This window comes from Triturus cristatus, chromosome 8 (genome assembly GCF_964204655.1).
Source record: "Triturus cristatus chromosome 8, aTriCri1.1, whole genome shotgun sequence".
In the NCBI taxonomy this organism is placed as follows: Eukaryota; Metazoa; Chordata; class Amphibia; order Caudata; family Salamandridae; genus Triturus; species Triturus cristatus.
Genome location: NC_140591.1, coordinates 1,669,471,022 through 1,669,486,792, shown reverse-complemented (window position 1 = coordinate 1,669,486,792; position 15,771 = coordinate 1,669,471,022). Strand labels below are relative to the sequence as shown.

Genomic DNA, 15,771 nt, shown 5'->3' with positions numbered 1-15,771 from the left:
CTAGGCGGATCGGCGGTGGCGGTTCCTTGATGAAGTAAGTCTTAACCGCTCGCTTTATTGGCGTTTTGTTAACGTAGACCCAAGTGAGGTACGAGTAGTGCAGAAGTACCAGACCTACATAGATTGAATAAAGGGTGTGTAAACGGGCGCTTTTGTTGTGTGCACGATTAATGGGATTCGTCACGAGTTGGCTATTCCACCGGAATAACAACGGTGGGGTGGCCTCATCACCCCCCCCACAACATACAGGGGCAAGCAGAACAACTATAAGTCACGACGAGGTTCCAGGGGTACCCCTCTCAGGCTCACAGAGTGTTTCCCTTGGATTTTCAGGAAAACCTATTGTTAATGAAGTATCGCAACCTCTTCCTCTTGCAGTTGGTCCATTGACACGGACTACAGATTTATTGCTTACAAAATCATGCCCAGAAAACTTGTTAGGTATAAAGACACTGAAAGCTCTAGGAGCTGTAATATGTTGTTCCCCGGAAGGGGTACGACTATTTTTGCGTGACTTTAAAGGTCACTACGTATTTAGAGACATGGATCACCGGTTGCAGAATGTCCCTGCACATTTATGGGCACAAGGCCCCACTGATGTAGGTTGTATGCATATTACACCATATCGAGTTACACTCAAAGCAGGAGTGGTATTACCACGAATTCGACAATACAAGTTACCTCCAGATGCTGTAGTGGCTTTGCTGCAAATCATTGACGAGCTCATTGCACAAGGAGTGGTTGTGGAAACCGACTCCAACGTATGTAATTCTCCTATTATTCCAATTCTTAAACGAACTGATCCAAATGCACCCCCCGTTTATCGATTAATTATTGATCTGCGCGAATTGAATAAATGCATTGTACCACAGTATCCCGTGGTTCCAGATATCTCTTCATTATTAACAGCTATTGATTCAGAAGCAACGTTCTTTACTGTAATTGACCTCAAGAACGCCTTCTTTAGCGTCCCAATCGATCCGGAAAGCCAATATTTGTTCGGATTCTGTTTAAATGGACGAAGCTTTAAATTTGCACGTGCACCTCAAGGATTCACAGAAAGACCCAGCATCTATAGCCAAGCACTGAAAAGACAACTTGACAGTATCCACATGCCTGTTAACACTGCCCTGCTTCAGTATGTCGATGATCTGCTGATCACCGCCCGAAGCGAGCCCGAATGTGAAAAAGCATCACTGACGGTTTTACATTTCCTGGCCGACAAAGGGCACAAGGTGTCCCCTTCGAAGCTGCAATTCTGTGTTCAGCAAGTTGTGTACCTTGGGCACTTGCTGTCCAAAGGGGGGGGACAGCTCACACCTGACCGCATCCAGTTAATTGTAAACATGCCACCACCCAAGACACAAACGGAGGTGCGGGCCTTCATAGGTCTCACTTCGTACTGTAGACAATGGATTCCCCAATATGCATTTCTAGTAAAGCCACTCATTCAGTTGACAACCCAGGAGACAGCGACTTCGACTGTCCTCCCTTGGACTCAGGAACATACACAAGCTTTTGAAGACTTAAAGAAAGCCTTATGTCAGGCACCTGTTTTAGCGACACCATGTTACAGTAAGCCTTTTACACTTTTTGTTACAGAACGCGAAGGTACTGCCTTGTCAGTACTCACTCAGGAACAAGCAGGTTCACACAAACCGTGTGCTTACTTTTCTAGCACATTAGATCCAGTAGCCCAGGCTCTGCCTACGTGCCTGAAATCAGTCGCAGCGACAGCTTTAGCGATCAGACAAAGCGATTCCATAGTATTAGGACATCAATTGACAGTGCAAGTTCCACATTCCGTGGAAGTTCTTTTAAACCGAACTCAGACTCAGCACTTGACTATAGCACGACTGACAGGTTATGAATTAACATTGTTTCAGCCACACATAGAAATCAGACGCTGTAGTACATTAAATCCTGCCACACTTTTGCCATTAAGTGGAACAGACCCATTGGCACATGATTGTATTGAAGTCATTACTATTACGACAAAACCCAGACAAGACTTGACAGACATTCCATTACCAGATCCAGACCTGACACTTTATGTGGATGGTTCATGCATGAGAACAAGTACGCAGTCACGACAGACACCGAAGTTATTGAAACGAATTGTATTGACACCTTGTCAGCTCAAGCAGCAGAGCTCATCGCTCTGACACAAGCCTGTATTCAAGCCAAAAATAAAAGAGTCAACATATACACAGATTCACGTTATGCATTCGGAGTTGTACACGACTTCGGAGTCCTTTGGCGAGAGAGAGGTTATTTAACATCTCACGGTGCCAACATTCAACACGGTCCCCTCATTCAAGCTCTGTTAGATGCAATACATCTGCCTACTTCGATATCTATCATGAAGTGCAAGGCACATACAAAAGTCATCGATATCATTTCCCAGGGTAACGACCTAGCAGACCGAACAGCTAAGCAAACAGCACAGAATCGGACTCATGCAACTGACTTGACAAAGACAATAGTTCCGACATCGACACACTGCATGACAGTTAGGGATCCCGCCCTTGATGTAATGGACATACAGACACATGCTACACCAGAGGAAATAAAGAAATGGACTGAACTAGGAGGGATCCAAACAGATCAGGGATGGATGACGAAGGGAAAATCTACATGGTTTCTCCCCGACTCCATGGTTCAAGTTATCATTAACACAATACATAGTCCAGCACATCTAGGAGAGAAAGCTATGTTAGACAGTATTCAAAACATTTGGTTTACTAAACACTTACGAGCTGCAGCCAAGCAGAAAGTGCGTACTTGCATGATTTGTTGTCAGTTCAACCCAGGTAAAGGCGTTCCTGTAGAGCAAGGTGGATTTCAACCTCCCGATCACCCTTTTGAAGTCCTCCAGATGGATTATATCCAGATGGAACGTTGTCGAGGATTCAAATATGTCCTCGTAGTTGTATGCGCACTTTCCCGTTGGACAGAAGCATATCCAGTCTCAGATTACACTGCCCCGACCACTGCCAAGCAGCTGGTTCGTGAATTCTTCCCACGGTATGGTTTGCCCCGTATCGTGTACTCAGATAATGGTCAACCATTCTCATCCGAGCTAATGAAACACATTTCACTCCTGTTAGGCTATCAATGGAAATTCCACTGTGTCCGGCATCCCGAGGCAGCAGGTCTCGTGGAGCGTCATAATCAGACTCTGAAAATACGACTTTCTAAAATCTGCAGAGAGAAAGGCGTCGACTGGATAGTAGCTTTACCAGTTGCGCTCTTTTACATGAGAATGATAGCACATTCTTGAACAGGGCTATCCCCGTACGAGGTGGTCTTCGGTAGGCCACCAAATATGTGGGGGACGCCTATACCTCGTAAAATCACTGATGTTGATTGTAATATGCTGACAGATTACCTTGCTTCCTTGATGTCTGCACTACAATCTTGCCGTTCACAGGTAGCTGCAGCCTTTCCCGACAACACCGAGGTGAAGCCCCATGAAGTGGTTCCCGGAGATTTTGTTTTCATAAGAAATTTCGACAGGAGGAGCCCGCTGGAGCCTCGCTGGCAAACGCCGAAATTAGTACTCCTGACCACGAGGACAGCAGTGAAGATTGAGGGTCGCAAGGGTTGGCTACATTCGAGCCATATCAAGAAATTTCATGGACTGCCTTCTGATTTGAACTCTCAGCCCTACCCTCCTTCACAGACTGATTCAAAACTCCCCCTGGTCGAGAAAACTGCTGCCCAAGAATATAAACTGAAACTAAGGTCTAGCAAGTCAGACAATTTGATTGTTTAAGTCCTCTCCTAGGTGAATCGGTTAAATTAGTCTCTGACATGTATCCTCTAGACCGAAACAGAGAGAAAGATAGACAGAAACAGCTCAAGAAACGTGCATATTGTAAATTACTTCGTAGTCACTGTATAGTGACATTATTGATTATGTTTTTCCTAAATCTTCTGATTATTGCTGCAAGTATACTATTGCACATATACTACCCTATTTTCAAGCGTGCACATTCTGCTTTAGATGTTACTACCGAACACTCTTTTAGCGAATTACCTCCACATGAGTTGCCCTACAGACTTGCGCTGCGCAATAACACATTCATTAGTATGTTGCATCACTCCCATCAGGCCAACAACGCTACAAATTGTTGGATATGTGGCCGACTCCCTCCCTACCAGAAATACAAGGGAGTTCTGCCCCTCTTTCCGTATCCGTTCACACACAATGGTTCCTGTGGCGCATGGTTTAGTTTGATTAATTCCTTAGATTCAAATACCGTAGTTTACCAGAGCAACTGGGTATGGGGAAACCTGAACTTAGTTTTTCTTAAAGCCTGCTACCCTAACAAGGAGGGACTTCCCAAAAGGACAGGAACTGATCTAGAAAATGAAGTATATGGATTAGGTAATTTTACACTTAACCTCATGATTCTGAATGTTGAATCCGAAGCTGCACCAGTCTTGCCTGCTATGTCAGTATTACCAGTCAAAGGTGAATTATGTGTAAGAAAGAATGGTTCAGTACACTTGGGTCATAGTACATGTACTACTGTGATCGAATTCAGTGATCAAGGCAAGTCTACATTTAGAGCTTCCTGTCATTCCTACTTCATTTGTGGTCATACCGCATATATACGTTTACCTCTAGATTGGGATGGTACCTGTTATATTGCATTCCTTCTGCCACCTGTTTTCCTAGCCCCTCCTGATTATCATAGAAACACCCATCTAGTACACAATAGACCCCAGAGAGATCTCCTGATTGTCGACTACACTGAAACGGCATGGGAACAATATACAGACTTCAATAAAGGTCTCTTCCCCTACATAGGTGTTGTCTCTAATAGTAAACTGATACGCAGATTAACCAGAACCCTTGAAGCAGTAGTGAATGAAACTACCTCTGCCCTAGGCAACTTAACAGAGGAGCAGTCTGCGATGCGGATTGTTGTTCTCCAAAATCGTCTTGTCCTTGACGTCATCCTGGCCGATAGGGGCGGAGCCTGTAGAGTCATCGGATCGAGTTGCTGTGTTTTCATTCCAGAAAACGCGCCATCAGTATATAAAGCCATAACTCGTCTTCATAAGATTGCAAGTCAGATACACCAGAATCCAGGCACCTGGACGTGGTCCGGTTGGTTCTGGAGCGTGTTGTCAGCCTGGGGATGGAAAGTCCTATCCTTCCTAGGTATTGCCCTTCTCATAGTATTCAGTTGCTGCCTGTGTCTACAATGTGGACCAGCGATTTGCGGCCTGTGTGCCACATCATGTATTCCACACTCAAGTTCTCATTCAAAATCCCGGAAGAAGAAAGAAGAACAAATGATGTTACATGAACAGATTGATGGATTCCTGAGGATCGATATCTCATGAAGGGTCCGTAGGGGACACGGAGGGAATGAGGAAATATGAATTTTTATGATCAATTGTGTCCCCTATCTTAGACCCCAACGGCTCCATGTACATGCTACAAGTACATGTATGTTCCCTCCACTTCAAGCTATGAAGACGCAAATACATTTGTGTCCAACGTTAACATGTCCTCTTTCAGATCCGCCATGAATGGGTCGGATATTCCGTTCCTAAGTATGCCTTGCCACCGTCTTTATATGGTGCACCTTTCACGTTTTTCAGCTCTGGCAAGTTAGGCCCTGAATTCTGCCATCGAGCTTTTCCTGCTTTCTGCCTCTGAATGCTCCAGCCTGGACCTGCATCTGAATCCATGACCTTTGTCTTACTTCCTGCGCGGCTAACGGTGCCTGGCCCGGCCTGTTGCCTGCCAAGACTGTATTCAGCCTTCAAGTTATCTGCTCCGCTCCTCGAGAAATGCATTCCTGTCTAGTAGTTTAGGTAAACATCTTTCCAGCTACAGAGCAAAGGGCCCGGCCTTACTGTCTCCGTGCAAGTAATTCATAGTTCCTGTTACCATGGTAGGCCCATGCCCCCTCGCATCTCATGTAGACACGTAGACGCTTATACACACACAAGAAGTCAGTATAGGATAGCCTCTGCCCGAGAGACCTTTCCTTCCAGATAATACAGTTCCTTAAACACAAGATATTAGATACGATTTGGGATTAGGTTGTTCTGACATCCCAGACTTCTGTCTCCTCATGTAGGGCTAAATGTCAAGTCTCCTTCACCTTCCAGTTACACGTCAATCACACGTCATGCTGCCGTACGCGCACCTCTGCCATGTATTTCTGCTGACTTTGCAGGATTCTCTTATGGATCCACCCACCTGTGACATCCTCATAATGACGTTTATAGCACACGCCCTTATGCACGCCTATTGTAACGCCTTTTTTTCATTACGTATGTGTATTCTTATCTCTCTTCTCAACTGTTACGCCTTCTGCATATGTCTTTACTTAAATGCATTGACTATATATATGACAACCTGTCAATAAAGCATTGCTCTATCCCTTTCCGAACCTTCGTGGTGATGGAACCCGATTGCCTGGTTCGAACCAATTCCTTTGTAAGGAATAAATCCCCTTTTAAAACCTCAAATACCACGTATTCTGCCTCTTATTTTTACTGAGTTATTCTTATTGAACTTTACCGCATAAATTAAGTCTAGGTAATTTAAATTTACCACACTGTTGATATGGATGCATATCCCTTTGTGTGTGTATGTGGAATAAAGGTTTTCAGCACAATCCAAAGTGCCTCATCTCTGTCACTGCAGATCTCTTGCCAGTTTGCATGCGTCATCTATGGCATAATTGTCAAAGATTAAGCATATGAGTGTATGTGTACTTTGGCAACATGCATGCAGTGCTTTATGGCTAATGATCTCTATTGTGAATGAAGTACCTGGTTGTGTATGTATTTGTGCAGGTTGCTCCCCACAACGGGACGTGAATACCTGCTGATGGTGTGTCTCCTTTGCACATCTCTGCATTTTGTTGCCTGATACAGTGGCTGTAATTAATGGTGATTGTTCATACATTTTCTCGGAGTGACCCATGAGTGACCTGACACTCCTTCCTTTACATACACCTGTTGCACTGTGCCCTGCAGACCTCCTTGTCTTTGTGTGCTAATTTTATTTCAAACCCCTTCCGCCTGCTGCTGCCTCACCTGCGGCCCCGCCACTCCGAGTGCCCTGATTTGCAACCCCCACGCCTCAAAAATGCTCAGCCAATCCCCCGCCACCCATTCGAAATGCAGCCAGCAGCTTTTCTGTGCCACTGTAGCCCCAGCGCCGTGCCTAAGGCAGGACCGTCTGCGCCTGCAACATGCACAGTGCACGACCCTCTAGTCTTTGCATGACCCAAGTCACACAACAGGCTCATGCTGCAGCCACTCTCCAAGCAATGTCCTCGTGACAATCATCCGCCTGTTATCAGGCAACCCCTAAGCACACACGCGACACCTTCGCATGCTGAGTTTGCTACTCCAACTGCCTACACAGCGCTGCCCAGCCTACCAGACCCTGTCAGAACAACCAGGTAATGTGCCTCTTACTCCACACCTGCTCCATCCACCAGCACGCCATTGGACTCTGTTACCTCCTCAACACTACAGAATTGTGTGCGTTACCACATTTGGAACAGAATCAAACAGAATAAAGAAAATTGTCTTACGACATTGGAAAACCTTGAATTCAGGGGGCCTAAAGTTGGAAAAACCTTTGTTTGCTTTCAGAAGAGGGAAATCGATAAAAGACCCTGTTGTCCATACTCGCCCTAAGTTACCAACAAAGCAAAGACAACAAAATACACTGTGGAACCTACCAGAGGTGGTAGTACATTTCCCATGTGGATCGTGTAATGTGTGTCGGCTGACACAAGCTAGTAAGACGATCAACGTGGGTTTACAAACCCCTTGGGAGCAACGCTCCTTCAGTAACTGCAACAGCAAGAATGTGGTGTATTTGATGACCTGCATCTGTAATCAGAAGTATGTAGGAATGACCACCAGGAAGGTCAAAGTCCGAATTAATGAACACCGGAGCACATTCAGGTGCGGGAAAACGATCACAAAAATGATGCGCCATTTTCAAATCAATAAGCATAGTGAAAATGATTTCACATGGACAGTGATCGAAAAACTACCAAACAATAGTACTGAGAAACAACTATTTAAATTGGAACAACGATGGATCTATCGCCTGTCTAGCACAACACAAGGGTTGAACGAAGAAATACCGTGGACAACCTTGATGTAGTTCCATGTGATCATCATCTAAAGGCAGACGCTTGTGGTCAAGTGGAAATTCACAAACATTAATTTGCAAATACAACAAGGCATTACATATTGTAGGCCGGCTCCCGTACACCATGAAAGTAACGAACATGAGGAGCTGTGAGCGAGACAAATGGAATGGAGTATAATCTATAACAACACAACCAGCAGAATATGTAATACAGCATGGTCCAGACCAATGGGGTCACAGAACAAAATTCAAAAAAAACTCAAAAACACACTGTCTCTAACTTTCTCTGGCAACATTTCTAAAAAACTCTGGTTGATTTTATTAATCAGTGTATACATGTATAAACACGTTGATAAACACCAGAACGAACCGAGTACGCCTAGTTGCAATGAGGCGCTTCAGTATAAAAACAACACCTTGAGCGCTATCACATATGAGGGAAAATATTAATTGCTACTTGCCCCCTGTTCATAATAAAGTTGTTCCAATAAAAATAAAAAAAGGAGTATAAAACTTTAACAAACTACAATACCCATGATCACCCAAATGCAAAGTCAAACACTTCGCGAGCCCTGTAGTCCTCCGAGAAACGATAGAGAAAATACGCTACGGGAAAGAGTGCCCGAACAACCAATCAGGAGCCTAGTATTAAACAAGTCGAAGAAGTGCCTTCATCATTCGACGGCAGGCGAGGTGTGTACTAGGCGGATCGGCGGTGGCGGTTCCTTGATGAAGTAAGTCTTAACCGCTCGCTTTATTGGCGTTTTGTTAACGTAGACCCAAGTGAGGTACGAGTAGTGCAGAAGTACCAGACCTACATAGATTGAATAAAGGGTGTGTAAACGGGCGCTTTTGTTGTGTGCACGATTAATGGGATTCGTCACGAGTTGGCTATTCCACCGGAACAACAACGGTGGGGTGGCCTCATCACCCCCCCACAACATACAGGGGTGTGACGATTGGGAGAATAGTGAAGATTCAACAAACCTTCAATATATATATACAACCAATGGCGGAAATTACTGGAGGTGTAGAGTTCACAATCATCCTCCATATTAACGTGATAATGGGCGTGAAAACATTACATAATTGAAAAAAGAGCACATAGTCTATAAAACAAATATGAATCTCCCCCCCACCGGTGTGTACTGTAGAAGGGCATGTGGAAACCTAACAGAAATAGATTGGGTTTCAAGTTCTTGGACACACATACAAACAGAGGGTAAGAGACACAACGTTGTTAGTAATTAAACCCTTTTTGTTTCATGTAGTGTGTGACTACAGGACGCCACCTTTGACACACGTCTCCTGCATGATGCTTAGTAGCATCCACCAGTAGGTGAGCTATGCACCAATTAGGGTGTACTCAAGAACAACTTGAATTCACACAAAAAAAGTTAAATGAGCACATAAATTGATGCTATATCGTGTGGATAAGAGCTCAAAAACACTCAGAGGCTGGGTGCATGGGGTGTTATATGAAGTGCAATGGAGGCTGTTTTACATCGATCTTTTCGCATTGAAAGGGTGTACAATCACCATGTCTCCAAAACAACCAAGAAGCCCCTATGTTTTTTTAAAAACACTATAGACATGGATCTTATCATCACTGTAGGTGGTGGAAGTCACTTTTGAGGGGGCCAGCACATTTGAGATGGCATGTTTATATATTAAATACAAATAAATAGTCTCGCACGCGAGTTAATAGTGAGCACTGAGTCAGTTGGCATTGAATCACTCAATATCATTGCAACAATTATGAGCACGTTATATGCACAGAAGATATGTAACACATAACTAGATATTAGAGTGTATATTAAAGAATCTTTTTTACTCCTTATAGAAATACTACTGGAGTTCGAACAAAAAACGTACAGGTGAGTGCACTAGGCCTCACCTTTGGTGTGCATGAAATACATGTGAAAAGCCCCAACAGGGACTCATAAGTAGGCTTTATAAACACCACGCCCTGACGAAGGCCCCTGACCCGACCGGGCTATTTAAGGAGGGCCGAAACATGTTGGCATCTAGTAGAGGGTAAATTTGAACACAATAATGTTCAAAAAAAACCCAACGCAAGGGTTTTAATGATATCACAAGTGCCTCAGAATAAAGAATCAAGAGGAGGTACACTTGTAGGTATTTTTAGTGTATGTATTAAAAAATCTGGTTCGCCTCTTAACCAGTGACCTACTTATAAGAACTCCCAGTATATCTATGGTTGAGTCCGCCCAGATAGTACCATCTTATCTGGGTGTGGAGGTAACGCCGATGATGAAGCATGTCACTATTATGTGAGTGAGGCGTTTCCGTCAATATCTTTGATATTCCATCTGACTAAAGTATTGTAGGACCATCTCGAAGGAAAAAACTGTAACCCCTGTGGGGAACACAGTCGCAGGCAACAGTTGCCTTTAGTGAAAAAAAGTTTATTTGGGAGAACGCAACTGTCCGATTCATTCTCTCACTCTCCGCACGTGAAAAAGACAACCAGAAATTGGCCTGTGTGCAAGCGCCAATGCAGTACATGGCATTGAAAGTCAACAGGTGGCATGAGGGGTGCAACACACTCACTGATCATGCTACACACTGTGCAGCACATGCAACAGCAGGCTGATGGCCAGCATGTGCCCAGCAGACTAGACAGACACACCCAGGCACAGATCACTCGCCTATCATTGACAACAGCGGATACAACCCTCATTCTGCACATGTGCCATTTGCCAGTGGGGAGTCACAGGTGTCGTGCTAGCTCTGCAAGTCAGACACAAAGCACGGCTCACTTGTCACATCAGATGGGTAGATCTGTTGCCTCCACCATGCAGCTGTGGTGCAACACTTCACATAGACACTCACCCACATGACAAGGAACATTCACCCACATCAATGTCCATGAGGTCGTACACATCATATGGACACTCTCATCACAGGTCCACTCAACTCATACACATCTGTGGGTACAGTCACCTGTCACACCGGGGGGACCACTGAATCACCTCAGGATCACAGGAAAAAAAGCCACAAAGGATTTTCCAGGCTGAATGTGTCATGCACTATGCAGTGAAAGTCACTGTAAGCACTATGCAAGTGAGGAGTGCCCACAGGAACTAAAAAATGCTCTGCATGAGAGACATAAGCATGACCCCCCCTCCCCCGGACACACTCTAAACAGCATTGCATGTGTGTCCCACCTGGGAACAATATTGACAGTCACACAACAGGTGCATAGGCAAAGCTAGTGGACTCAGCCCTCACCTGCACCCCTGGTCTCCCATACAGGCTGGGGTACTGTGGGAGGAGGGTGTGCAGCAAGGCCTGATTCTCCTCCGGGGTGAATGGCTGGGCCCTCTCCACAGTCCGTGACATGGCTAGAGGATGCAGAGACAGCAGCAATGTTGTCGACTGGAAAGTTGTGCAGTCAATTGTCCTCTCATGGGTTCTGGCTGCCTTGTATCTGTCTTGCTGAGGGGCATTCATTTTGAGGAGTACATAGTGATTGGTCAGAATCATTTGCATTGTACGTTTACTCCAATCCCTTTAAACATACACCAGTGACAGCATTTGCATCCTTCAAATTTTGAGCATCATGTCAAGTCAACAACCACTTTGCAACATTGCATTTTGTGGCCAACTGACTTTTCCAGGACACCTGATGGACACATTTTAACTGAAAACTCTGTCTCCATGACAACCAGCATGCATTTTGGGCCTAATACTTGTCCCTTATGAGTCCCCTATGTAATTTTGAAATCCACACACAGGTACGGTGCGTTTCACACGTACCCCTACGGCACCAGCTGTACAGTGCGTTTGACACGTACGCGTACACACTAGTGCGTACACGTACATGTACTAAGGAAGTACACGTACGTGTACACACTAGTTGTACACGTACCACTAGTAGTACACGTACATGTACTACCTTAGTACACATACGTGTACAACTAGTGCATACACGTACATGTACTACCTTAGTACACGTACACGTACGTGTACTACTAGTGCATACACATAGGTATACTAAGGTAGTACACGTATGTGTACTACTAGTGGTACGTGTACAACTAGTGCGTACACGTACGTGTATTACCTTAGTACACGTACGTGTACGCACTAGTAGTACATGTACGTGTACTAAGGTAGTACACGTGCGTGTACTACTAGTGCGTACATGTACGTGTACTACCTTAGTACACGTACGTGTACAACTAGTGTGTACACGTACGTGTACTACCTTAGTACACGTACATGTACGCACTAGTTGTACACATACCAGTACTACCTTAGTACACGTACATGTACAACTAGTGAGTACACGTACGTGTACTACCGTAGTACACGTACGTGTATGCACTAGTTGTACACGTACGTGTACTAAGGTAGTACATGTACGTGTACGCACTAGTTGTACACGTACATGTACGCACTAGTTGTACACGTACAGGTACGCATTTCACACGCCTACAATGGTAATACAGGCGTACACATGCCACGAATGGAGGGATACGAGTCGCACATGGATGTCCATCAAGTACTTGTCATTGCATACTTTCATGTGCAGGCCCTAGGTGTGTTAGACAGTGATATTGCACAGGTCATCTCATCTAGTTGCACAATTGATGTGTTATGACCTGTGTACACATATCATGTGTGATGGGGCCCTATGTGGCTCACATCACCTTGACACTTGCCACATGTGTGTCTGTAGTGCAACTGTGTCATGCACAGCAGCAGTGGGTGGCACAGTCATCAACACCCGCACCTGTCTCCTGATGCCAGGGACAGGGACACTCTATCAACTGACCTGTCACGATCAGCGTGCCCCTTTGGGACTATGTCAGGTGTGTGTCATGTGTTCCCCTGAGCTTGATGTCAGTGTCTCGTCAACTGCATCTGCTGTTGGTGCATCCAACAGGGGTCTGTGTGGAGATGGGCATGGTACACATCTATGAACACCATGCCACATGTGGATTCCAACGGCTGTAGGGTCTGTGTGCATCGGACATCATATTTTTCCAGTCATACATGTGTATGTTGGCTCAATGGCTGTGTCTTTGTGTTGTCATGTGTTCCCCTTCAGCGCACTGTGTTTGATATGTACATTTAACATTCCATGTGACCTGTGCGTGTGCCTTGCGGTCAGCTGTCTGGATGAGATGACATCCTTCCAATGCAGCTATCTGGTTGTGTGTCACTCCGGTGATATCTCTGGCTGTTCACTCAGACTGTCCACCAAATCATTTCAGGGCATGTCATGTAGACTTGACAATCAACAGGTGTATCCGGCTTTTTGTAGATGTGCAAGCAAGCTGGCATATGTGTCCTGTATGTATTGCACACACCCAACTCCATAGTTACATGATGTGTATTAGCAGTGTAGCATGTGCTCTGTTCATTGACATTGATGTTGGCCGAATCTCAATATTCACTCTTCCAAACTATGCCTTACAGGGCACCACCTGTCCCAAGACTAATGCCAGACTTGGCTGCCATGAGGGAACATGACTACATCCGCCGTTACAGATTCACTCAACAGTTGATTGAGGACTTGACAGACAAGCTGGCACCACAACTCCAACCGCAACACAGGTATCCTACTGCGCTGACCCCCAAGATGAAGGTGATGGCAGCCTTACATTTTTTTGCCACAGGTACGTTTCAATTGACCATAGCTGATGTGGGTGGGATGTCACAGACTATGTTCAGCCGTGTCCTGCGTGATGTTTTAGCTGCCATATTGGAGCACCTTGATGAATTCATCAAATTTCCTACTCCAGAGGAGTTGACTGATGTCAAGGGTGATTTCTATGTCCTGGGTGGGATGCCCCATGTAATTGGGTCCATTGATGGGACACGTGTGGCTTTTGTTCCACCACAGGCACAAGAACGAGCCTATCGCAACCGCAAACATTACCACTCAATAAATGCCATTGTGGTGTGTCTTGCTAACATGCTGATTTCCCATGTCTGTGCACGTTTTCCAGGATCAGCACACGGTGCCTACATCATGAGGCATAGCAGGGTGCCACAAATGATGCTGCGGCTGCACAACGAACAAGCATGTCTTGTTGGTGGGTATACTCTTTTGTCCTATGTGTTGCAGTATCTTTGTCTCTTACGGCATCTCCTGACCCACTTATTTACATGATGTTTCCATGTAGGGGACTCTGGCTATCCCAACATGCCATGGCTGATGACACCTCTCCGCAACCCCAGAACAGCTGCAGATCACCGGTACAACAATGCACACGGGCAGACCAGAAAGTGATTGATAGGACGTTTGGACTCCTGAAGAGCCGATTCCGGTGCCTGGACAAGACAGGCGGGTCCCTCCCTTATGCCCCGGAGAAGGTCTGCCAAATCTTTATCGTGTGCTGCATGCTGCACAGCATGGCAGTTGAGAAGGCAGTGCCACTCATCCTGGATCCGGAGGAGCAGGAGCATCCACCCATGGAGGATCAAGGGCTTGCTCACGAGGCTAGTGAGGAGGAGGAGGGGTGTGGTAAATATTCTATTACCTGGACTGAATTTCATACGGAGTCTTAAATAAAATAGCTCAGAATAATAAGAGGCAGAATCCGTGGTATAAGAGGTTTCTGAATGGGCTTTATTCCAAAATGGCCGACTCGAGTCGCGGTCTTCAGGTTCCGTCACCACGGGGGTTCAGGAAGTGAAGTACATACTTTATTGACAGGAAATTGCTTTTATAGAACATACATTACAATGAAACCAATGTAGAAGGCGTAACAATTGATAAGGACATTGACGTTTGGTTTGCGTAACCGAAAATGGGTGTAATAATGAGTAAAAAGGAACATGATTGGTTATGATGTCATACATAGGTGGATCTATAAGATAATACTTGGCCTAAATGCGCGCGCAGCAGTATGACGTGTAATTGACGTGCAACTAAGGGGTGACGGGGACTTGACATTTAGCTCTACATGTGGAGACAAAAAGTCTGGGGGGTCAAGTCAACCTAATCCCAAATCATATCTAACATCCTATGTTTAAAGAACTATGTTATCCACAAGGAAGGACTCTCGGACAGAATCTATTCTATACTGACTGTGTGTACGTGCATAAGCGTCTAAGTGTCTACACTGAATGCGAGGGGGTAGGAATATTTCCTAGTAACAGGGCTATGAATTACTTGCATGAAGACAGCGAGGCCGGGCCCTTTTGCTCGGTAGCTGGAAGAATGTTTACTTAAACTACTAGACAGGAATGCATCGGCTGAGGAGCAAAATAGATAATTCGAAGGTGAAATACAGCTTCTTGGCAGGCAGGCGAAACTGGCCGAGGCAGGCACCGTTAGCCGCACAGGGAGTAGGACAAAGTTCATAGATACAGATGCGAGCTCAAGCTGAAGCTGTCAGAGGCAGAGAGCAGGGAAAGGCTTGAGGACAGAATCGGGCCTACTCTGCCTGAACTGCAAAAATGGAGTAACTTAGCCATATAAAGTCGGTGGCCTTTCATACTTAGGAATCGAATATCCAGCCCATTGATGGCGGATCTGACAGAGGACATGTTGATAGTGGACGCACATGTGTTTGCGTCTTCGAAACTGGAACTGGAGGGAACATACATGTGTTTGCAACATGCACATAGAACCGTTG

The 15,771-nt window shown here is 45.3% G+C and overlaps 1 pseudogene; it reads left to right on the top strand.

Annotated features, from left to right (window-relative positions):
• LOC146808544 (vomeronasal type-2 receptor 26-like) overlaps window positions 1–15,771 on the top strand; it is a 60,427-nt pseudogene that overhangs the window by 17,426 nt on the left and 27,230 nt on the right.